The sequence below is a fragment of the Siphateles boraxobius genome, unplaced genomic scaffold (genome assembly GCF_051911475.1).
Source record: "Siphateles boraxobius isolate OS27281-9 unplaced genomic scaffold, OSU_SipBor_1 53, whole genome shotgun sequence".
Taxonomy (NCBI): domain Eukaryota; kingdom Metazoa; phylum Chordata; class Actinopteri; order Cypriniformes; family Leuciscidae; genus Siphateles; species Siphateles boraxobius.
The window spans coordinates 5150343-5175182 of NW_027509175.1; positions in this window are offsets into that span (position 1 = coordinate 5150343).

A 24840-nucleotide genomic window follows, 5' to 3' on the forward strand; every position below is an offset into this window, starting at 1 on the left:
TACCTGTAGATTCAGTGTTTTTTGCTCATCAAGCCTGCTTATTATGGGGTTAGAATTGTTGCATTTTTCCAAATAAATAGATTGAGATTCACAAACAAATGTAAAGAGATTCACAAAAATGTATCCAATTCACAAATAAATAGATTAAGATCCACAAATAAATGTAAAGAGTTTCACAAAAAATTATAAAACTCACAAATAAATAAAATGAGATTTGCAAATAAAATAAAATAAATATTTACAAATGTGTTTTATTTCACAAACACAACTCTGCCTGCAATTTATTTGTGAACCGTTTTCTGTGCATTTGTAAATCGCTGCACACATTTGTGAATCATTTCTTGTGCATTTGTAAATCCTCTCAGGCATCTGTGGATTTTGAAACACTTCAAGCATCGACGTGCAGAAAAATCCACAAATAAGTAAACTCCACCCACCGTTTACTCAAGCCAATCAGATAATGGTCACATTAAGCTGACCAATCATAGCATGTTCTCGCTACAACCAATCACGGTAGGGCTTTGCACTCGGGGCGGGAACTGAATCTGATTCATTTTGCACCCTTGAAATGAGCTGTAATCTATGCATTGGCACTTCATTCAAATTGAGCTCTTTGTGTGGTTAAAACACTTTTTTCACAAAAAAGGTTGTTGGAGTTTAAGGCTTCTTTATATTTCCATCAGGATAAACTGAGGATTACACACAAATTATGATCATCATAGATCCCGAGCATCATGATCAGTAACACCCTCTCTACACCGCCAAGCGGCGCGACAGCGCCTGAAAAGCTAATAGGGTACTATTTGCTTTTGACGCACTGTCGCGCCGCTTGACAGCGAGATCACCCGAAGGAGGCAGCGGGTCCGAGCCGTCGTCCGCAGAGACTTCTGACCTCTAGCGAGATTCCTACTGGTCAGTCATGACCTACGTTGTAGTGACTGACCGATAAGGAACAGACGTTACACAGGGCAGTGTTAACAAACATGCTAGTTTTTTCGATTCATTACTTGAAACTGCTATGGCAGCAGGTTTGAAATGTTAACACTGCCCTGTGTAACGTCTATTCCTTATCGGTCAGTCACTACAACGTAGGTCATGACTGACCAGTAGGAATCTCACTAGAGATCTCTACTTCGAGTGAAACTAAAACAAGCCAATACACATTGGCGTCCAATCATTTGCATCAGCTGTGCGGCCTCGTTAGCGCTGGTATATAACGAGCAGCAGATGGATTGCACTTCTGTTTTTTGCTTCGGAGCCAACATTTCGATGCTTTCTTTAACTACAAGCCTTCTACGAGGGCCGACTTTTCTCTGCAGTGCGTGTGTGACGGCGCAACAGCGTGAACAGCCTTTTCTCTCTCTCTCTCATGAGAGCAAGTAAAAGCTGTTCTAACGGCTGGTAAGGTGCGCTGCACAGAGCGCGCAAAAGTTGTTTTCACAGCTGGTAACCAGCAAGAGAGAGAGCGCGCAAAGACGGGTGCACATTCCTGTCTGTGATCGCGGTGGCTGTTCTCCTGTGCCTCAGCACTTGTGAAAGCAGTCCCTAAAAGAGCATACACAGGTAATTCGAGTCTTTTTCAAGATGACGTTTTATCTGTGTGTTTCTGGATTTTGTCGTTACTTGGGGTCACGGGATGGTCATGCTCGCTGCCTCGTGTGTCTGGGCCTCGAACACGCTGAGGCAGCGTTCGTGGATGAGTCATATACCCATTGTGGGAAGATGACCATCTCGGAGCTGAGGTCGAGACTCTTGTTCCTGCAAAGGGGCGGAGTCCTCGTGCCTCTGCCTCGTTCCAATCCTCCCCAGAGGGTTGCTACGGGCAGTGATAAGGGTGACCTGAGGATTACTGTGAGTGCGCTTCCTTCGAGGAACCAACCCCCTAGGAACCCTCACCCCTCCCATGCTCCGCAGCCAGTTGAGCTACCAGATGAACGGACTAGACCATCCTCAAGTTGTGTACCAGTTGTTCATTTTGGTGCTCCCCGCGACAACCAGTTGTCGATCGCTGCATCATAGGGTGGGTCAGAAGTCTCTGCGGACGACGGCTCGGACCCACTGCCTCCTTCGGGTGTGCCAGCGGGGCCCGAGTCAGACCGGGAGATGATGGTCATGCTTTCCCGGGCCGCCAACAGGGTTAGGCTCGTATGGAACCCTCCACCGCAGTGGTCTCCAACATGGTGCCCGCGGGCACCTGGTAGCCCGCATGGAGTCTCTGAGTCGCCCAACGAGCACGTTCTAAAAATAGCCTGAATTGTCTTTCATTTAGTTTTTTTTTATTATTATTTATGATGATGGCATAAAATGAGAAAATAACTAATGGTAACATTTCATATACCATTAAAACATAATAAAATAATTAAAAATATTTAGAATCTGCACGTCGAGCACGTTTAAAAAAAAAAACGTAACGTAACTTCAGTGAGTTGAGGCGGTCGCGGGCAGACGGTACATACATAAGATAAATTGAACTATAAAACATAAAAAAAGATTAATTATGGCTGACGATGCAGGTCATGCAAAAAAGAAGACTTATTATTTTAACGAGGAGTGGGAGACAGAATTCCTCTTCACTAATGTTAAAGATAAAGCTGTATGCCTCATCTGTGGAGCACGCATTGCGGTTGCCAATGGCAGGGGTCTCCAACACGTCGCTCGCGAGCTACCAGTAGCTCGTGGCCTGATTGGAGGTAGCTCACCAAGGGGGCATTCCCATAACGCATCTTTTGCGTGCTCAAGTTCGTTATTTCAAATGTAGGAAGCTCATAATTGAAGCGACGCACTCATTTTTTCCATGCGCGGCAAGATGAAAAATCCACTAGCTACTAAAACTTCTTTGTCATTGTGGAGAGTGCATTGCATGGTTGCATAGCAATGACAGACGCCACAGGAAAATCGGACCGAATTTTACTATTAATAATGAAAGATAAGCTAATGTGCATTGTGAACGTCAGTAATTTATCTTTTTTGACTCATTGTTTTTATAAAAATGATTTAAAGGCTGAAATATGGGAGCTTTTTATAAATCTTTTTTTGTCAAAACTTTATTTGAACTTGTAGCCTACATGTTAGTAGATAAGATGTCGCAAGACACTCCTTTAAAATCTGACCATTATTTTTAATGTTGTTATTTTGTTTATGTAAACAAAAAGTGCAAATGAATTCTAATTATATTTGTTATTTGCTGGTTTTCGACATAAACCTTGGTGAATGGATTTTATTGTGTAGTATTAGTACTTTTTGAACAGGGTTCTGTGATAACTGATCATTTTGGTCACTATAATCATGAAATGAAATTTTCAGGCCATTTCATCTCTAGTTAAGATGCACAATAAAATCAACTATAATTATGTGTTTTTATAGTATAATATGCAAAGTTCAATTTTCTTTAAAAAAATTAATCTCTGATTCTGTTCTTTTCTCTGACATTTAAGGGTGACATATATAGGCCTACAAAAACTATTTTAGGTCTAAAACAGTTTAGATAGTTGTTAATATGAGAGTTATGAGACATTATTTAAGAGATTTAAGTATTGTATTAGCCTACATGAGTAGCTCTCGGCCACTATATTTTTTAAAAAGTAGCTCTCAAATGAAAAAAGGTTGGAGACCCCTGCTCCACCGTGTCCTGAACCATCGAGGCTGGATGATTGGTATCTTTGCGTGGCACGCGCTGGTTCTCAGCAACCCACCCCAGTGCCCTTCGTCCCGGAAGTGCATGAGGAGCTCACAGGGATGTGGACAGCACCTTTCACTGCCAGAAACCGTTCCGGTGGCTCCACCTCCCTCACCACCCTTGATGGCGGGGCAGCTAAGGGATACACGTGTATCCCGACAGTGGAACGGGCCGTTGCTATGCAGCTGTGCCCTAACTCCACTTGGCGTGGAGAACCGTGTCTTCCTTCCTGGGCCTGTAAGTACTCGTCGGACCTAACCGGCAAGGCTTACAGAGCCTGTGGGGAAGCTGCCTCCGCCATGCACGCTATGGCGTTGCTGCAGGTCCATCAGACCAAGGCGAGGGTGGTCACAATCCACAAGTTCTCGAGGAACTTCGTTCCGCGACGGACCACGCGCTTCGTGCAACAAAGGTTACCGCCCGGTCAGTGGGTCTTGCGATGTCCACACTAGTGGTTCAGGAACGCCATCTCTGCTTGTGTCTGGCCGACATGCGGGAGACTGACAAGCTCCAGTTCCTCAACTCCCCCGTGTCCCAGACCGGCCTCTGCGGCGACGCGGTCGAGAGCTTTGCCCAGCAGTTCTCGGCTGTACAAAAGCAGACTGAGGCCATCAAACACATCCTGTCCGCGGCCCCCCAGTCTGCTCATCGCCGGGGGCGTCCTCCTGCTTCTGCCCCTGCTCCCGCAACGCAGCAGCAGCCTCCACCTAAGCGGCGCTGTAGAGCCGGTCGCAGGCAGGACGCCCCGCCCATTCAGGCCCCCGCCAATAAGAGCAGCAAAGCCAAGAGCAAGCAGCCCTAGGACAGGAGACCCACACATGGAAGGGACTGCTCTCCAGGAGACGATGATCGCTCCATCCCCCGGGAGAGGGCCGGGTGGAGAATCCTATGTTTCGTTTTCTTTGTGTTCAGCCCTGGCCTTAAAACCAGCGGTACCCAAATTTTCAATAAAAGAGCAGTTTCTACCATCTCTGGGTACGAAGAGGACCCGGAGAGCAGTGGGGGGACAAAATCCTCAACACTCTCATCCGCCTCCTCTGTCGCCAGCGGGCAGCAGTGTGCGGTTCGAGAAAACCACCGAGCCGCCTCCTCCACCTCCTGCCCGTGGAACCAGGTTGTGCATATCACACTCAGACGCCGCTACGGGCCGCCTCCCAGAGAGATCCACCCTTGTCGTGTCCCTGTGTTCCACCTCGCTGCCCCACTCGCTTTCCAAAACAGAAGAAAGAGAATGAAAGAAGAAGCACATATTTGCGTTCGAGGGACGAGCATATCAGTACAAGGTCCTACCCTTCGGGCTGTCCCTGTTCCCCCGTGTCTTCACAAAAGTTACGGAAAGGGCCCTTGTTCCGATGAGAGAACAGGGTGTTCGCATCCTCAACTATCTCGACGACTGGCTCATACTAGCACACTCTCGAGATCAGCTAGGCGAACACAGGGACCTCATGCTCAGGCACCTCAGCCAGTTGGGTTTTCAAGTCAACTGGGAAAAGAGCAAACTCTCCCCTGTGCAGAGGATCTCTTTTCTCGGTATAGAGTTGGATTCGAACATTAGTTGGTCGCGCAGACAGCACGCCTCACAGAGCAGCGCGTTCAGTCGGTGCTGAACTGCTTGAACACGTTCAAACGCAGGACGGCGGTTCCACTGAAATTCTTTCAGAGGCTCCTGGGGCATATTGCAGTCGCAGCAGCGGTAACTCCATATGAGACCGCTTCAGCACTGGCTTCACGGCCGAGTCCCGAGATGGGCGTTGCATCACGGCACTCACCAGGTGGCAATCACACCGGCGTGCCGCCAGTCCTTCAGCCAGTGGTCAGATCCCTCATTCCTGCGGGCAGGAGTCCCCTTGGAACAGGTGTCCAGGCATCCTGTGGTATTCACAGATGCTTCTGCCACTGGCTGGGGTGCCACGTACAACGGGCATGCAGTGTCAGGGTTGTGGACAGACCCCCAACTGCATTGGCACATCAACTGCCTCGAGTTGCTAGCAGTACATCTCGCCCTGAGCCACTTGAAAAGACACCTACAGGGCAGGGACTTGCTGGTCCGTACAGACAACACTGCAACCATTGCGTACATCAACCGACAAGGTGGTCTACGCTCCCGTCGCATGTCGCAACTCGCCCGCCATCTCCTCCTCTGGAGTCAAAAGCATCTGAGGTCGCTTCGAGCCATGTATGTCCCCGGCGTGCTCAACCATGTGGCCGACGAGCTATCATGAGCTGTGCTTCCTGGAGAATGGTCACTCCACCCCCAGGCGGTTCAGCTGATCTGGAGAGAGTTCGGGGAGGCTCAGGTAGACCTGTTTGCCTCCTCAGACACCTCCCACTGCCAGCTGTTTTACTCCCTGACCGAGGGAACACTCGGCACAGACGCACTGGCACACAGCTGGCCCCGGGGCCTCCGCAAATATGCGTTGTGCCTACTTGCGTAGATACTGTTCAGACACTGTGCAAAGTCAGGGAGGACGAGGAGTAGGTCCTTCTGGTGGCGCCTTACTGGCCCACCCGGACATGGTTCCCAGAACCCATGCTCCTTGTGACAGTGCCTCCCTGGCCCAGTCCTCTGAGGAGGGATCTTCTGACTCAGAGATGGGGCACCCTATGGCACCCAGGTTCTAGGTGACTTACCGCCAGAGGTACTTAACACCATCACTTCAGCACGGGCACCGTCCACAAATCGTGTTTATGCCCTGAAGTGGAACCTGTTCGTTAAATGGTGTTCTTCTGGCCGAGAAAACCCCTGGAGATGTTCGATAGGGTCTGTGCTTTCCCTCTTGCAGCAAGGGTTGAAGCATATCCTGAGCAGTGGCTCGTGGCGCCTCGCTAACAGATATCTGTAGAGCTGCGGGCTGGGCGACACTTAACACGTTCACAAGATACTATAGCATACGTGTAGAGCCCGGTTTTTTTTATTGCGGACTGTCCGTTGCCAGGCCTTTATCCGCTGAATCCATGAGAGCCGGATCTAGGCTGGGTTCCATATGTGTGACCCTACGGGGATCCCATATGTAAATATTCTCCACGGATGCTCCTATCGGAAGCCCGTGTATTTCCCTTGGGCTAATCTTCCTTATAGTGCTGGCTATATGAAAAATCACAATTCGTGATACTACAACGGACGCGGTGCAGCGCGACACGATGATTCATTGACAGTAAACGGATGCCAAAGAAATGGCAAAATGGATGATTTTGTCTTTTAAAGCCCAATCGCGGTGACAAATAGCTATAGGACACAAATATTATGTTGAATAATATGAGCCCAAATGACCATCAGTGATGCAAGTACGAGCATCAGAAACAGCGTGTTTGGGGTTTTGGATAATGCAATGCTGAAAAAAAAATATTTGCATTATTTTGGATGCTGTAAGTAACTTTTACAATCAAAAACTATAGAGTCTGATTTCTGTCTTGTGTGATGTAAGTGTTTTAACTGATAAATAAATACATATCGCTTGTCAGCTGGGCATTTCACTTTTAAATGCATGATATCTATTGCAATGCAACACACTGTCACACGTTTAAAAATAGCCCACCTATATCTACTCTACAAACAAAGGGAATAGTACAACAGGTAGCCTATTTAATGTTTAATATAGGCTACTATTTATAATGCTCTATATCATTAGATCCACAGACCTCCTGCATATTCATCATTAAAACTTGACTGAAGAAGTGGTAAAAGCTGTTGACTGTTGTGACAGTAATTTCACCTATATTACACAAACTCGCGTATTTATCACAAGGTTGAATCCAATTATTCATTAGCTTTTTTTGTTCGATCTTGAATAACATGACGCTTCCATTACGTGTTTTTCCCATAACAGAGATGTAAGTGATGTTTCTCTGGCATTTTCAAAGGCTCAAAAAAATTTGGTTGATACACAGTCTAATGGTCTAACAATTCTAATGAAATCCAAATGTTAAACATATTATACTGTAGCAATTTTATGGGCCTTAGCCGTACACTTCCTATTTGAGCCAATGCAGATGAACGAGCAAAGTTATTTCAGGGCAAGACCGCCCGAGTGTAAAGCCCTACCGTGATTGGTTGTAGCATTGAACGTGCTACGATTGGTCAGCTCAATGTGGCTGTTATCTGATTGGCTTGGGTAAACGGTGGGTGAAGTTTACTTATTTGTGGATTTTTCTGCATGTCGGCGCTAGGAGTGTTTCAAAATCCACAGATGCGTGAGGGGATTTACAAATGCACAACAAATGATTCACAAATGTGTGCAGCGATTTACAAATGCACAGAAAGCGGTTCACAAATAAATGCCAGGCAGAGTTCTGTTTGTGACATAAAACACATTTGTAAATATATTTATTTTTATTAGCAAATCTCATTTTATTTATTTGTGAGTTGTTTTGTGAAACTCTTTACATTTATGTGTGGATCTTAATCTATTTATTTGTGAATTTGATACATTTTTGTGAATCTCTTTACATTTGTTTGTGATCTCAATCTATTTATTTGGAATAATGCAACAATTCCCACCCCATAGCTGTTTTATTGTGAAATATTATATATATATATATATATATATATATATATATATATATATATATATATATATATATATATATATATATATATATATATATATACAGTATATGATATTTCACAATAAAACAGCTATGTTTATTGCTAATATATGCTAATATATACACATGCAAATTTAGACATTTTTTTCTGCGACAAAAATAATTTTCTGCAGACACTACTTCAGTCTTCAGTGTAAGATGATCCTTCAGTAATCATTCTAATATGCTGTTTTGGTGCTCAAGAAACATTTCTTATTCTTATCAATTTATTTTGTAAATTATTTTCCCGAATGTGAATTTTGTGAATAAGCATTGCATTATAAGCTCTGACCAACTTTACTTTTTGTCTTTATATACTAGTTTGAATTTGTAAAATTAATTTACAACTACATTTACATTTGCCGTACATTTGGTAAACGCCTTTTTTCAAAGCTACTTACATTCCATGTAACGTACAGTGTACATGTCATTGGTACAGGCATTCTCTGGAAATGCCATGCTCTGATTGAGCTACAGGAAGAAGAAAATTCAGTTGCAAATTAAAAAATGTCTCTGCACATTGAGGAAGCACTTATCTAAAGTGCTCTGCTCTGACCAGCTTGACCAAGATTCCCCAACAGCAAACCAGATCCTTTATCCATCTAGGCCAATTAACTCTTTCCCCGCCAGCGTTTAAAAAAAAAAAAGTTGTCAGTCACCCCAAGTGTTTTTGACCATTTTAAAAAATATTTTGAAAGAATATTATCCCCCAGAATATTTTGTTGTATGAATTTCTGAACATGCAATACATCAAAAGAAAAAAAAAACAGACCCTATGCTTTTAAACAACAACAACAACATTTTTTTTTTAATTCTAACTTCATGCAACACTTGAATGTGGGTAAGTTTCATAATAATAATTAAAAAAAAAAAAACATTTTGAGCAAGAAACTGTGAAAATCACGTTTTTGTCAAAGATTACATCCAGATCAGATTCAGCACAATAATTAAAACACAGATGGAGTAGATCCACCAACAGCCCTAATGCTTGCACAGCCCTATACCTCGTCCCGGGTCGACATTTCATTCGGTAACATTAGGCAGCTTTGATTTATATACTGTTTAATGTTGATGATTGCATTATTTTACATATGCGTATGATTATGTAATCGCTTGTTTCTGCTTTTTTTCACATATGTTTTGATAGGAGATTCATTACTGTTTCAGATGATGTCATAGCGCCCCCTACCGTATAACAATCAAAACACAGGAAGACATAAAATTTTGTCAATGGCGGGAAGCGTTTTCTCAAAAATGACAACAGTTAATGACCAACTTGGATCAGCTAGAAACCATGCAAAACGGCTACATGCTTAGGCTGGTCTTAGTTGGATTTAACACCATTAATTTCTAAAAAATGTTGATTGTCTGTGTGTGAATTGAGGAGTCTGTACAGCATTAACTTGTTTGACTTTTCCAGAAATGTCTTCAAAGTTTTGGAGGAGTGAGCCACCCATCTCTAATGAGTATTATAGCACAGACATGTGTGTGTGTGTGTGTGTGTGTGTGTGTGTGTGTGTGTGTGTGTGTGTGTGTGTGTGTGTGTGTGTGTGTGTGTGTGTGTGTGTGTGTGTGTGTGTGTGTGTGTGTGTGTGTGTGTGTGTGTGTGTGTGTGTGAGTGAGAGTGAGAGTGTGTGTCTTGACTTTGTGTGTGAAATAGAGGCAAGTTGAAAAGGATGATAAAAGAAGGGGTGAACACAGCAAAGACATCATGTTGTTCTGTGATGTTGCCAATGATCCCAATGACACACTCCCATACATGGAAACATCATGTCATAGGTGCACGATACACAAGCATGAAATATGAAAATTGCATCATAAACCTACACCATTCCTGTTTCAAAAAGGCGCACATACGCTCACAACTGCACGTCCCAAATTTCAGGCAGTGAGGTGTTATCATTTTCGGGGTTGTTGCAGGCAGCCAGTTGCCATGCTACTGATGAAAGGCTTAGGTATCATCAGGGCTGTGTGTTACTGTGATGTCTGCCTCCTGTTTGAGCCTGTTTGAGCCGGAATGGCCCTGATTACAGCACATAACAGTCTCTCTGAGGAAATTGGAACACATGAGAATTCTGACCCCAGACTCTGCCCTAATTTAGAGCTCTTGTGGATGCTATACAACAGGGAAACCACAGGTGTACCGCCACTTAGTTATTTTAGAAACAAACACCTACATTATGGAAACCTGTTTCTGCTGCAAGTCTCAATTGTGAGATATACAAGTGCGATTAAATCTCACATTTGCAATGTTATTCCTGGTAAAGTAACAATTGTGAGAAATAATTGGAATTGTGAAATATAAAGTCACATATAGCTAATTACCTTCCTCCATCCCCAGCTCCCTCGTGTCCAGTCAGGACTTGACCTTCTGATATTTCTCTTCGAATCAGACTCATTTTTCTTGAATTATGTTGTTATATTATTGATTACCCTAAGGAGGGTTATCAGTGCTCTACCTGCTCTTATTCATCCGAGGCTGGGCAGGGAGTTCTTGCCCAGAACAGAACCATACCACTAATCGAAACTGTATGCTAACTGTCAATCATCTTTGACGATAGTGGTCCTGACAGAAGTAAGGTTGCAATTGTGATGTGTAGCCACACTCATGAGAAATGGTCATAATTGGATCAAGATCACTAGTAGTTCCTGAGTAATTAGTGGTTCATTTTATGATATTCAGAGTAAAAAGGATATTTGATTACATCTCAGACACACGTTACTGTTGTGATTAGTAATTAATTGGTAGTTTTTATTGATTCATCATAGTTATTAATGAGCCTAATCTCATTCAGTAATTATTGATGACCTAATAAGGAACTGTCTCAGTCCTAAATTTGCTATTACTTACTGATTAAGCATGTTTCCATATTAGTTAATAATAGTAGCTGAAGTGTTAATATAGCCTAGTACTACTCATTTGTCCTGCATTACTTCCTGCATAGTTACCTATTAATGACAGACCATTATTCTAAAGTGTTATTATTCACTTGTGATAAATAACACACTGCATTCAAAAGAAACAGTAACAATTATGAGAAATAAATTCACAGTTGCGACATCTGAAGTAACATCTGAAATGACTTCATATCTCACAATTCTGATTTATTTCTTTGAATTGTTATTACTACTTCTCATAAATGCAGTGGGTTTGTTTTCCCTCACAAGTAAATAATAACACTTTAGAATAATGGCCCATTATTAATAGGTAAGTGTTCAGGAAGTAATGCAGGACAAATGAGTAGTACTATATTAAATGGAAAACATTTTCAATTTGGGAAAAGAGGTGGAAACGGGCTTCCATTATAAACATAAATGCACACACAAGTGTTGACCTGCATTTTTTCTGTTCCAAACATGTCTTTCTATGCATGTATACTGATTTTTGATCCCGTCTGCTAATGAATTTGCCTTTTGGGAAGGAAGTGACATCATTCACCCTGTAGTGAGGCGGGAGATCTGGGCTGATTTACAGCTGATAGCACAGACAGCTCCTGTATAATGAGATCTTATGAAAAATTGTTGAGTTTGCACATCTGCAGCTCACATTCTCCTGCACACATAGATCAGAACTGCTCAGATCAATACTGATATTTCATGTCTGAGGTTATTTATACGTTAGCAGTGGTCTAAGGACAGTCACGCAGGATAACTGGTCACAGCAGGGAGTTTGTCCGAATGGGAAGACGTCTCGTTTATAGGTGAACGTTGAGTGCTTTTCGATGTTTCTCTCTGTTTGTCTCAAGCGAGCTCACACAACTTTACACACACATGAGGCTGTGTGAGAGCAAAAACAGTTGAAATAAAGTCAAATAGTCAATTTGGTATTTTCACACTTGGATAACCATGACTGTTTCATTTGGGAGTTGCTGGAGTTTGTGTTTCTCTCTCTCTCTCTCTCTCTCTCTCTCTCTCTCTCTCTCTCTCTCTCTCTCTCTCTCTCTCTCTCTCTCTCTCTCAGTGCAACCCTGGCATTTCCATTAAGATGGGAGAACAGCAAAAGCAAATTAATCTGACACATAACAAATAGGGTGGCACCATGTGTTGCATGCAAAAAGGGGCCTGTTCACATAATTGGTGATTTAGAGAACAAACTAATATATATAACTAGGCCGAGCTCGACCTCGCTGATGGATCCCACTTCTATAATTGGCTAGAGATGATGACATCACAGAGTTTGCGTTTCCCATAGCAATGCCCCGCCCAGCAAGCATGCATGGTTTAAAGTGCAGTGTTAAATTTGGTATTTACAGCTACCCTAGAGAGAACAAGAAAAGGAAGACAGTGGGAAAGAGAGATCAGTCGAGAGATTTAACCCTTTGACATGGATGATCAAACCGGTGTGATCATAGGCGAGTCCCTGTGGCATCTGATCAAACCGCCATGATTTGAAAGTTCAGCGCGTGATGTAATCGAACTGCAAAATTCATGTCTGCTTTCATGCTTCTGCTGACCCAGAGAGAGCGCTTGTCATTTATATGCAAGAAAGTCTATTCAACCACAAAATATCTTTTTTTTTATATTGCTAACATTCAAATATTCACAAAAGTACTTGATTTTTTAAAAATATTTAGTTAAAAAGTAGAGACAAAAAATAAGCAAAAAGTATTTGAGCGTTTCAATCATTATGAAAGTATTATTATTAAATAATTATTAAAAATCATGTAGTGTTTATCAAAATATAAATTTATGAACCAAAATATCCAATATTTCCTAATCTTGCAAAATATTTAATCAATATTTTAAAATATGTTTTGAATAAAATAAATATATAAAAGTAAACTCAAATGTATATGGTATTACTCTAGCTCTTATATTATGTTGTGGGTCAATCTGACCTGTTCTTATTAGAGTTGGACTAGTTAATGGGATAGTTCAAACCCCCTTCTATCCCCCGCTAAGGGATTGTTCCAAACCTGTATTAATTTCCTTCTTCTGCTGAACACAAAAGAAGATATTTTGAAGAATGTCAGTACAGTTGATTGGCCCCCAAATACTATGGAAGTCAATGGGGTCCATCAACTGTTTGGTTACTGACATTCTTCAAAATATCTTCTTTTGAAGATACTGAACTATCCCTTTAACATATGATGTTCAACTTTTGTAACTTTTTCTCATTTAGGGTCATGAACGTGCCTGCAAAGTGTTGACATTCTGATATGTTGTGGAATGTGCTCAAACATTTTCTATTACAACTATTTTATTGATAAAGATGTTGATGTATTTTGCTGTCAGTTTCTCAACTTTCTTAAATAGCCTGTTTATGCATTACGCAGGCAATTTAATCTGAAGAAACTTAGACTGCATTGGACGCATACAATTTTGTCAATTCATGAATGTTCAGTTTGCTGGAAATCAAACCGATGATCTTCGTGCTCTAACACCATGCTGTATTGTTTGAGATTCCGGGAAAAATACAGAAGTAGTGCTTTTCCACACTACTTCTATTTAAATGTACAAATGTTTTAGAAAATGTTATAAAAAAGTTACGATATAATATTCACAGTTTGTGAAACAAATGTTATTAAATATAGAATGTTCTGTCTTGAAACTCTTGATGGCGCAAGGCTGATAGGTCAACTCTATTTGTTAGCGTGCACATTACTATCTTCATAGCGCAGCTGATTGGTTGCTGTGGCATCCAGTAGCTCAACATTTAAATACTTTTCAGAAACCCTCCACCTTCCCCAGCTCCACCTGTATAGATCTGCTACGAATGGGGGTTATTTCATGCATGTTATATGTGCAGAAGCACCATGTCTTACTTGCTCACAGCAGCATGTCTGTGAATGCATTGGCAGTAGCAAGTCTCAGTACTTGCTCTCCAGCAGCAGCGTAGCATATCTATTCCGCCAAGACCAAATACATTGCCATATCCATTACCATACCAATCTCTCAGAGAGTTGTCATGACAGAAATAGTTTTAAAAATAAAATGTTGTCATGTTATATTTATTTATTTGTTTGTTTGTTTGTTTGTTTGCTTTTGTAATGTGTGAGAAGTATTCATGTTAAAGATTGCTGTTTTTTTTCAGGTTGTCTATTTTTCTTATAGTGTTTTTTTTTTTAAGTCCAATTAGGGTCAATTTGACCCAGTCTTTAACGATCATACAGTATCTAGATTTCTTTTACCTAGTTTTGCTAGGTTGTTGAGGAGTCTAAATTAATTTTGCCTAATTAAACTTTAATGTTCTAACTTTAAACTTTAATTAAAACCTTAAGATTGTCTCTTTGTTGGATTGAAGATACAGATGCCAATTTTCCTCTTGACAACAAAGATGTATAGTGTTTAACTACTTTTTTATGTATCAAGTTTTACTTCTTATGATGCATTAGAAACTCAAAACGCGTCTGGTGTCTGTCTAAATTCTAAATGACTCTTGGTGATATTATAGTAAATTATACTGATCTAAATCATTCTTCCCTCATCAATTCACAATACTTCCATTCGATATCCTCTGAAATTCAATTTAGAGAAACATATGCTTTAATAATACGAAAGCGCAAATGATGATTTGAGTTTTATCAAAATCCTTTTCCTTTCCCTTTTCTGAAAAGCCATTTGATTGGTAATGTACGTGCCTCCATGGGAGAAAAAAAATGAACCTGATGTGTGTGAACCAATCAAGTGCTTTGAGAGATACCGCATGAAAGGAAAGGAAGAATTGCTTGGTAATGAATTATTGAATGGAGAACAAAATGATGCCTTTGAAGAGAATCAACCCCACAGGGAATCATTCAAAGGGAGAGAAAGCGAGAGAGAGAGAGAGAGAGAGAGAGAGAGAGAGAGAGAGAGAGAGAGAGAGAGAGAGAGAGAGAGAGAGAGAGAGGTAGCTACTAAAACAGCCTTTTCCCTGCTGAATGGCTCTCTTTTGCTTAAAAGCAAAATCCTTCTTTGTTGCTTTTTGATTTGCATGAAATTGTTTACCACCTTTATATGTCAGCATGGGGAAAACACAGGCTGAGGGAGAGTGAGGGGCATAGTCCATGTGGAAAAGACGGAGGGAAAAAAAGAGACTGTGTGGGGTACGGCGAAGCGACGGAGGGGGGAGTTTTTGAAGTTACGTCTGTGGATGTGAATAGACAGTTCTATTCTGACCATTGCGCCTTGCAGGCTAAGCGCTGTCAACCTCGCTTACGACTGATTTCCGTGAAGCGTGTGTATGTGTCTGCGTGTGTGTGTGTGTGTGTGTGTGTGTGTGTGTGTGTGTGTGTGTGTGTGTGTGTGTGTGTGTGTGTGTGTGTGTGTGTGTGTGTGTGTGTGTGTGTGAAATGAGCAGCTACTCTCGACCACCTGCTCCCTCTGGCTGCTCCTGCCACTATCAGATGTGTCACATGGAAACGGATCCCTCCAAAATCTGTCCGTTCCTCCTAGAATTCCCTTCAAATACGTGACCTTGATGGCTCATGCTGTGACATAAACATGCTGTTCTCTTTTCTGATTGGCTGTAGTTGTTGCTTTAGGACCAGTTACATCCTGTTTGTTTTTATCGCGGAATGTGTTCTTATATAGCATGATGACTTAATTCAGAGCTCACATAGGATCTGCAATTATAATATGTGTGCATGTTTGCTGCTGCCACCAGTAGGTAAATTAGCACCTTTGTGTGTGTGTGTGTGTGTGTGTGTGTGTGTGTGTGTGTGTGTGTGTGTGTGTGTGTGTGTGTGTGTGTGTGTGTGTGTGTGTGTGTGTGTTTGTGTGTGTGTGTGTGTGTGTGTGTGTATGTGTGTGTGTGTGTGTGTGTGTGTGTGTGTGTGTGTGTGTGTGTGTGTGTGTGTGTGTGTGTGTGTGTGAGTGACCATGCATGTTTGTTTCTCTGTGTGTGTCTCTGCCAGGAGGCATAGGGAGAGTTACTGATGCGTCAGCAAAGCAGAATCACGCCTCACTGTGTGTGTGCGAGCGCATGTGCAGGTTTCCTCTATTATTCTGTCTTTCTTGCTGTCTTTCTTGTCCCCCGTCCCCCCTTCTGTTACTTCCTGAGCTGTTAACTTTATCTGCACTCATCCTAATATGTTCTGAAATCTTAAAACAGACTGACTGGTTTCATCAATCCATCCATTACATCTATGATGTGGTGGAAAATGTATTTTAATTGTTTTTGTAAGCAAATGGCGTACTTCTTTGTCTAATTGCATAGCTAGCATTTTATGTATCCTAAATAAACACAATTAATTAATGTTCCAACTTTATGCATAATTTGACAACATTACAGCTAGACTGAAACAATGAAAATATTCTGCACACAAGTGATATTAAGCTTGATTTGTCTTTGTTTTCTTCACACATGATCTCATATTTCATCTCAAGGACGCTCTCAATTGACACTTTTGTTTCCTTGGCAAACTACCCTAAACTAACTTGTAATAAGTCATAAGTAATAAGTAACACATATATATGTATATACATATATATATATATATATATATATATATATATATATATATATGAAATAAATGATGACGGCATGGTAAAAAAAATCTTGTTTTCCTTTAAAATGTGCTTACGCTTTAAAATATTTAATATTTGTTTAAAATAGTTTTTTTTTAATGCCACTTGGTGTGATCTTTTGTAGTATAATGCAAACACATTCATACATTTTTAGCGATTCTTAAGTGTCCAAATATGGAGCACTCAAAGGAATTAAACAATGTATTAAATATCCTGTGAAAGCCTTTTTTCTTGCATTTGAAGTAATAGATGTGTGTTAGCCTTAGCTGTGCTGAATAGGGCTTTCACCCTGTGTGTGTGTGTGTGTGTGTGTGTGTGTGTGTGTGTGTGTGTGTGTGTGTGTGTGTGTGTGTGTGTGTGTGTGTGTGTGTGTGTGTGTGTGTGTGTGTGTGTGTGTGTGTGTGTGTGTGTGTGTGTGTGTGTGTGTGTGTGTGTGTGTGTGTGTGTGTGTGTGTGTGTGTACAATTGTCCATTGGTTCCAGGCAAGATGGCGCTGGGCCAAATGGAGTCACTGAGCTGATTGCTGTGTATGTGAGCAGAGTATGAGGGTGGAATTGCCTGGGTACACTGGCCAATGGTATGGGCACTCCCTGCCTGGCTGATAATTATAGCCTAGATACACACACACACACACACACACACACAGATGGCATGAACAGCCTTATGGTCCCCAGAGGATTTGTTTGGGAAGAATTGCTCTTTCTGTTTTCTGAATCTGTCCTTCTGTCCCTCTTGCTCTCTCTTAGGTGAAGCGTGTGTGTGAGTCTGGAGGGATCCTGTCATGTGGACAGGCAGAAACTATAAAGCTAAGACCTGTAGTCATTTCAGGTGCTTGGAAGAAAGGACCATGGCATACCAGGCCTGGGGAATTATGTCAGGAGATTTGGGAATACTGGCATTCTGGAATATCTCAAGCTCCTTCAAGGTTATCTCGGAAAGCTCACATGGAGGATTATAGGAAATGAGGCTGGCTGGCAAATTCAAGTCATTATCTGCTGGTTTTAGTGCAAATGGGTCAGTTCCTAGTTTTGATGACCATATATTCATATATTTAGTATCCATTCTTTGAGTTTCAATACAAATAAATGATTATTTCTAGTGAATTTTACAGTAAAGGACGTTTGCAAACGTTTGTGGAAGTCAGTGGAATTGCAGAGTTCTGGTAATTTAGCCCTCCATCTGATTTGGGTTTCGTTTAATAAGTTTTACTCTAGACATGAGAGTAATTTCAGATTGGAAGGAACTGATCCGCAGCCTGAAATAAGAGCCATTCAATCATTCAGTCCTTTAAAAAGGCTTACCTACTTCCTCGGCCAATCACAGCCTCCGACGAGGCGCAGGTCAGGAAGGTGGCGGCCGTTAATGCCGTCTGCTCCTCTAAGATAATCCTCCAACAACTTACGAATTATGAACTGGAACTGTGTCTATTTTTTCTCTACATCCGAGCTTGTTTTATTTGACATTTCCTGCTGACTGGTGTGTAAAATTTGTCAAAGCGTCAAATTGAGTGTGCTCGTTTGTTTGCATCGTGGAAAATGTTAAGGTTACAAAATGACGCCATTTGAAGCGCGAACACACATTAAAGTGCCTTTTATTCCCGATCACACGCACAATATTTCAGTTAAAATGCAATAACTCTATGGTGCTGATATCTGAAATGATATATTTCCCATCTGGCTGCAATGCTGGTGTGTGTACGTGTGTGTTTCTTTGAAAACAGAGACGGCTGCGTTTAAAGAAGTTCAGAGTTCAGCCTTTTTAGAAGACTGGCTAGACTGCCAATTACTCTGACTTTGTTTCCGTAGAAACGCTCAATTATGGGTAATATGCTAATAAGCAGTAAGCAGGCAGCCTCATGTGTGAGCTGCTTTGAGTTTGTTCTTTTAATCTCCCTCTATTTCAACAAAATCAAACACTGCAAATCTACTTAAAGGATCTGTGCTAAACACAGTCATGAAACTGTAACAGTGCACGCAAAGCAACAAAAAGCTGGTGCAACAGTCAACTCCATATATATTAAGAACTGTGTAAATTGTGTGTAAAGAGTGATTTACTGTAAGAAAGGGGAAAAAAATAAATAAATCACATTCTCAATTGTTTCTCCAAGACAACTGCAAGTATAACAGGAACAAATGGACACTTTTGCACAGAGACTCCTGTGATCTCTTTTGCAGTTTCTAAAGAGATCCTAACAATGGCTTAAACTCTGGTATGCTAAGATACCAAAGTCTAACATTTTACCTCAGATTCTTCCATAACCAAATTATTATCAAGAACAAAATCGTATTCCTTAGAGGCTATCTTTGGTTGCGAGACTTAATGGAGGTGTTAATTATGTTTTGTTTCATTGTCAACAGATTGTCACCTTAGATTAGAAGCTTTAGGAGAAGTAACAGTAGTCACAAATGAGAACCTTTTTTTGGCATATAGTTAGAGTATAGAGCTGCCAGAATAAGACGGATAACATTGCTCAGATCATTTGGATGGGTTTTATGATAAATGTTAATACTGAGTTCATATTGAATCTTTGACATTTGTATTGTATGGCAGACTTACAGTAGATATCTTGAATTCTGCAGTTTGAGACATCGTTGAAATCTGAAATTCTTGATGAGGTGTGAGATTAAAATCAAGTTTGAGATGAAGATCCGATTAGCACTTCATTTTCCCTTCATTTAAAGGGATAGTTAACCCAAAAATGAAAATTCTGTCAGTATTTACTCACCCTCATGTTGTTCCAACCCCTAAGAACTTCGTTCATCTTCGGAACACGAATTAAGATATTTTTGATGAAATCTGAGAGCTGGATCACTCCTCCATACTAGTCCATAGGCTTCTTCAGGGATTGAAACTTGTCAGCCACGAAAAGTTATTAAAGACATTGTTAAAATAGTCCAAGTGACTACAGTGGCTCAATCTTAAGTTTATGAAGCGACGAGAATTCTTTTTGTGGACAAAAACAAACAAAAATAACGACTTTATTTCAACTATTCATTCTCATTCTCTGTGGGCCTTGAGTCAGTTCACTAGTATAATGACGTAAGCTTCTGTTGTTGTACGTCACACGCATCACCCACATGACCAGCGTCGGCCAATAGTGAGCCTACGTGTGACGTAGCTCTATACGCAATCACACTAAGTTAACTGACTAGAGTGAAAAGTCTATTAAGAATTGCCCCGCATCAAAAACCATTTGCCCCGTCTGTTTTTTTTTTTTGTTTTGTTTTTTCTTTGGCAAAATGGTACTCAAACCAGTCAAGTAATGTTTACTAGGGTTTTCTGAGTAATGAAGGCATAGGATGCAAACAGTACAGATTACTAAATTGTTGTAAGTATGTAAGACAAACTAAAATGTAAAAACTTACATGTACACAATAAGTCCATTGTATCAAATTATTGATTTCAATGTTAGTACATAGTAGTTAAAGCCACTTAATATAAAGTGGGACCAAATGGGTATATAAGTACTGTATACTGTACCTTAAATGTTCTATTTTTGTTCCAAGGGCCTAGCGCCGTCTTGAGCTGGAATAGTAAGGTTTCCTTAAATATATAGAGATTACAATCATTATGAATGAAAATGGGTTATCCTTTACTGAAGAAAAACTTTTTTTTTCTTTTTTTTCTTCTTTTTTTTCTAGTTAGAGTGAATGTAGTAGTAACTTTATTTTAGCTGAAACTAAAAAGTAATAAAATGTACTGTACCACTGTATAAAATGACACTTGACTAATTGAGCAGAGAGAGCTTGTGAGTGTGTTCAGTATGTTATCAGTTTTCTTGTGATAGTTGGAGCTAATCAAGGAGAAACCAGCTTTAAGAAGATCAATACTTTCCTTAAGAAAAGAAACTAATTAACCTGTGCTATATCTTTTTCTTTCTAGTGTTAAACCTTCATATGTTTTTATACTAAGCGAACAAGATGCATCGATTTGTGAAGTTTTGTGCCGATGTGTGCCGTGTGTGTCTGCATGTGTCTGCAAGAATCTACACAAACTCTCTGTGTGTTCTCCAGGGATCGATACGTTGATTTAGGATTGTGGACAAAGAGGATGGGCATGGATTCTCTTGTTCGTCACGGTGCTGTTGAGTGTGTTTGTGAGTGTGTGTGTGTGTATGTCAGCAGGCTCTATTTTGGTTTGAGGCAGGAACACACACATTCACTGGCAGGCCCTCAGCAGTTGCCGCCGCTCAATTTGTGTCGGTCACAGATGATGAATAATGCATGCTGGGAAATCTCCACCTCACCTTCCCTCCCTGAGAAAAAGAAAGAGCGAGAACGAAGGAGGTGCCCTTTGAAGGAGAACAAAATGTCTCTCTGAAGCAAAGAATTCTTTCTGTCCTCAGTTTGTGTTTGAAGCAAAATAGTATTCCTTTAATATGCACTCTGCGCACACAGCTAATACAGGCATAGTATTGCTTTCTAAACCACACAATGTGAAAAACCTGTGCAATTAATTAATATTTCTCACAAATTAGGAAAAATCATAATTTACTTACCTTAATTTTGTTACGAAACTTCCAAACCTTCCTATGTTGCTGAATGTCCAGGTCATACAGCTAAACAAAAATGACAAGAAAGAGCCATAATTACATCTTAAAGTGATCCATTTGACTCGGTTCATTATATTTTGGGTCTTCACTAAAGATACACACTAAAATGTCTGCTGTAGCTCTCAAATCACATTGAGTTTCCATCAAATATCATTGACGTCAAACCTGGCTTGATGGGTCTTGATCCACCATTTGAATGTATGAATGAAAATGAGAATAAAGCACTTCTCATTACTTCACTCTTAAACATGCAGTGACTACCGTATGTATTTAATTAAATCGCAACATTCTCACTTTGATAATCGAACTGAACCACATCTTAATTTCGGTTTTAATCCTTTGGCATTCCACAGACGAAAGTAGGTCATACAGGTTTGGAACAAGATGATAGTGAGTAAACGATGCCAAAATGAAGTGATTTTTATGTTTATGCATTTCATTTCAACAGTATAGAAGCATTTTTTATATGTATATTTCCATGCCTTAAGATGTATGATTCTGTTGTCGTTTAGGCTGTTAGATCGAACAGTTTTGCTCTAATTGCACGGTTTCCACAGCACATCAAATAAAGCAAATAAAGACTCTGTGCGCCACCAATCAAAGCTGAACTTCGCATAAATAGCATAAAACTTCAGAAATTATGTGCATGTGTGAGAGAAAGACAGAGGCACAGAATGACAGGCAGAGTTTTGCTTCTCTGAGGAAATGAAAATAAACAAGGTGCATTTAATTCTGTGTTCTAAAACACCTGCACTGTGTGTGTGTGTGTGTGTGTGTGTGTGTGTGTGTGTGTGTGTGTGTGTGTGTGTGTGTGTGTGTGTGTGTGTGTGTGTGTGTGTGTGTGTGTGTGTGTGTGTGTGTGTGTGTGTGTGTGTGTGTGTGTGTGTGTGTCTTTGTAGGAGACTTAAACCCTTCTTTTTTTTTCTCTCGGCAGCAATCCATTCTGACTTAAGGCTGGAAAATTATGCTCAGAAACAAACTGTGACAAAACGTTCTTACAAAAATGTACCCATATCCCATGGAGACTCCAACATCAAACACATACACTCCCCTGAGAGCGGGTCACTCATACCTGCAGGTCTCCATACATAAACATTAGACTCCTTTGAATGGATTGAGCAAATTTGTATTCGCATTCTACCGCGGTGAACCTCTATCAGGGGATCAGCATATATCTGTATCACTTTAAATAAAAAATAACCCAGCATGCTTTAGCTTTCTATTTTTGGCAATAGATTTCCCGTTTTTAAACGCAGAAGCTGTCTAAAAAAGCTGTTGTTGTTTTGAAAAGATGAGGGCCACTTAAATGTCCCTGTGATATTCCAACACACACTGCGTTTAGGTCTATGAAAGCTTCACATGAGTTCACCTTGCTCTATTTAATCCCTTTAGCTTCACTCGTACACAATAAATGCACTGTTAAATCCATCTGTACGGCTGCTACACAGCTCTTAACACACGGACACAGAGGCAACCAAACATTCTTAACATTATCCAGCCCCCCATACACACACATATTCTCAGCCCCTCGCTATAATATGCTCTCAACACACCCCATTCATATAAACACACACTATAACAACCATAAAATCACTCAGACAGCTAGCCCTGCATTGAGTACCGACTACATTACCATCACAAAGTGGAACGTCGGAGAGAAGGCCGTAGATCCCCCTGCTCCCCTTCTCTCTCTGTTGCTCTTTGTCATTACTTGGGCTTCCCTGTTTTGGTGACCAGCCCTGCAACAAAAAGACAAAGGGAAATTATATGGTGGGTTAGTTGACTTGGTAAGGTCAGTCAGGGGTCAATATTTTACTACTCTGTTTGAGAGAAAAAAAATGGGTTGGAGGCTGTGTAGACACATGGAATGAGTCAAGAAGTGAAATTGACCAGAAATGCATCTTAATTTGTGAACTCAATTGGCATTTGCTCCCTGATTTATGTGAATTTTAGAATTCTAAAGCGTGACGCATGACTGATTAATGGCAAAATAAACTTGATAAGTTTGTTTTGTTTCGCGTCATGTTTTGGGATGTGAAAATGTAAAGCTGATGTCCCTAAAATAACAGACCAGCGTGCATTTAATAAATTATCCAAGAACGTTGTGCAAGTTTACTGCAACAATTGCACTGCGAACTTCATAAGCTTTTTGTGAAAATCCAGTTGATAGTTGATCATGATAAGTGCTCATTGTCACAGTTGTAAACACAACAGCTTTCTTTTTCCATGAGGGGGATTGGCATCACATTGGCTTTGTTTCCAGGCTGACTGTTAAAGATTGCAATACATCGGCCTACTGTACGTCTTCTGGAAATCCTGTAGAATTCAACCAATCAAATGATGACTACAAAAGGACTGGGAAGTGTTTCCCATTTTGTTTGCCTTATGCATTAGACATTCAGCCAACGGTCCATGGCTGTGATGTCTGGCTGAAACTAATTGTACATTAACAAAATATTATTTCTAAGACATAGAAATGGTGCAAAAATGGTAATGCACAACTAAAGTAAATATATAGTATATGTTTTGATGTAGGAAAATATTATACATAGACTAAAAAAGGACAAAATACAAAATCTAAATCTCATTCATTTATTGCATAGTGTCTACAGTTTGACCTTATATCCTTTCCATTTTCCACTCATTTTGCTCCCTAACTGCGTTTACATTATTTTGATAACCCCACATATGCAGGAACACGATCTTTTAAGACACACCGAATAGAATGTGATTCAATTGCACAACATTTCACCATCAGAAATGGCTGACATTTTGCTTGTAACCTTTTCTGTCACTTTCGCCATCTCGTCTTTGTAGTTTCGTGGTTGCACGAGATGAAAGCGTTAGTTAATGAGCCGCCTCTGTAGGGTGTGAACTGATGAAATGAAAGAGGGGAGAGAGTCTTATTGTGAAGTTTAAATGTGAGGGCAGCCCTCGGATCAGGTATTGTATTTGTACAGGCGCGCCCGCACTTGGAATAATGAAAGACTGATGCAACTCCGAGAAAGAGTGAGGGAGAGAAAGACAGAGGGAGAGAGAAACAGGAGATATTTCTCCTTCAGTGGGATTACACCATAACGACATCAGCTGTGTTGAAATAGCATATGTTCATCTCTGCTTTTGTGGCATCAGATCTACTAAAGCCAGCCTGCTTTGTAGTTCCTTATGGTCTTACATAAAGTTGAAAGTGATTCTGGAATCTGGATTTTCACCTGCATGCTGAGATTAGTTATGAGGCTGCGTCTTCATCCCGTGACCTTGCAGTCAGTTGAGCATATTGATGTGATGGAGAATAAATCTGGCTCAGAGTCATGTGCAGAATCATGTATATTGCGTCATATAGGTATATTGCAGATTTGAGGACCAAATTAAGAATTAATAATTAGCATTTCATAGAATGTTTCATAGTAGATTAACATTCTAATATGCAAACAAGATTTGTCCAACATCTAACACTATCCACACCAAATGCGACAAAATCAATCACAAATCACAGCCAATCAGAAGAGTGTATTAGCTCTCACAATGAAATGCATAAGTACATAATCAAATAATAAAAACAATTAAACCATTTTAACAT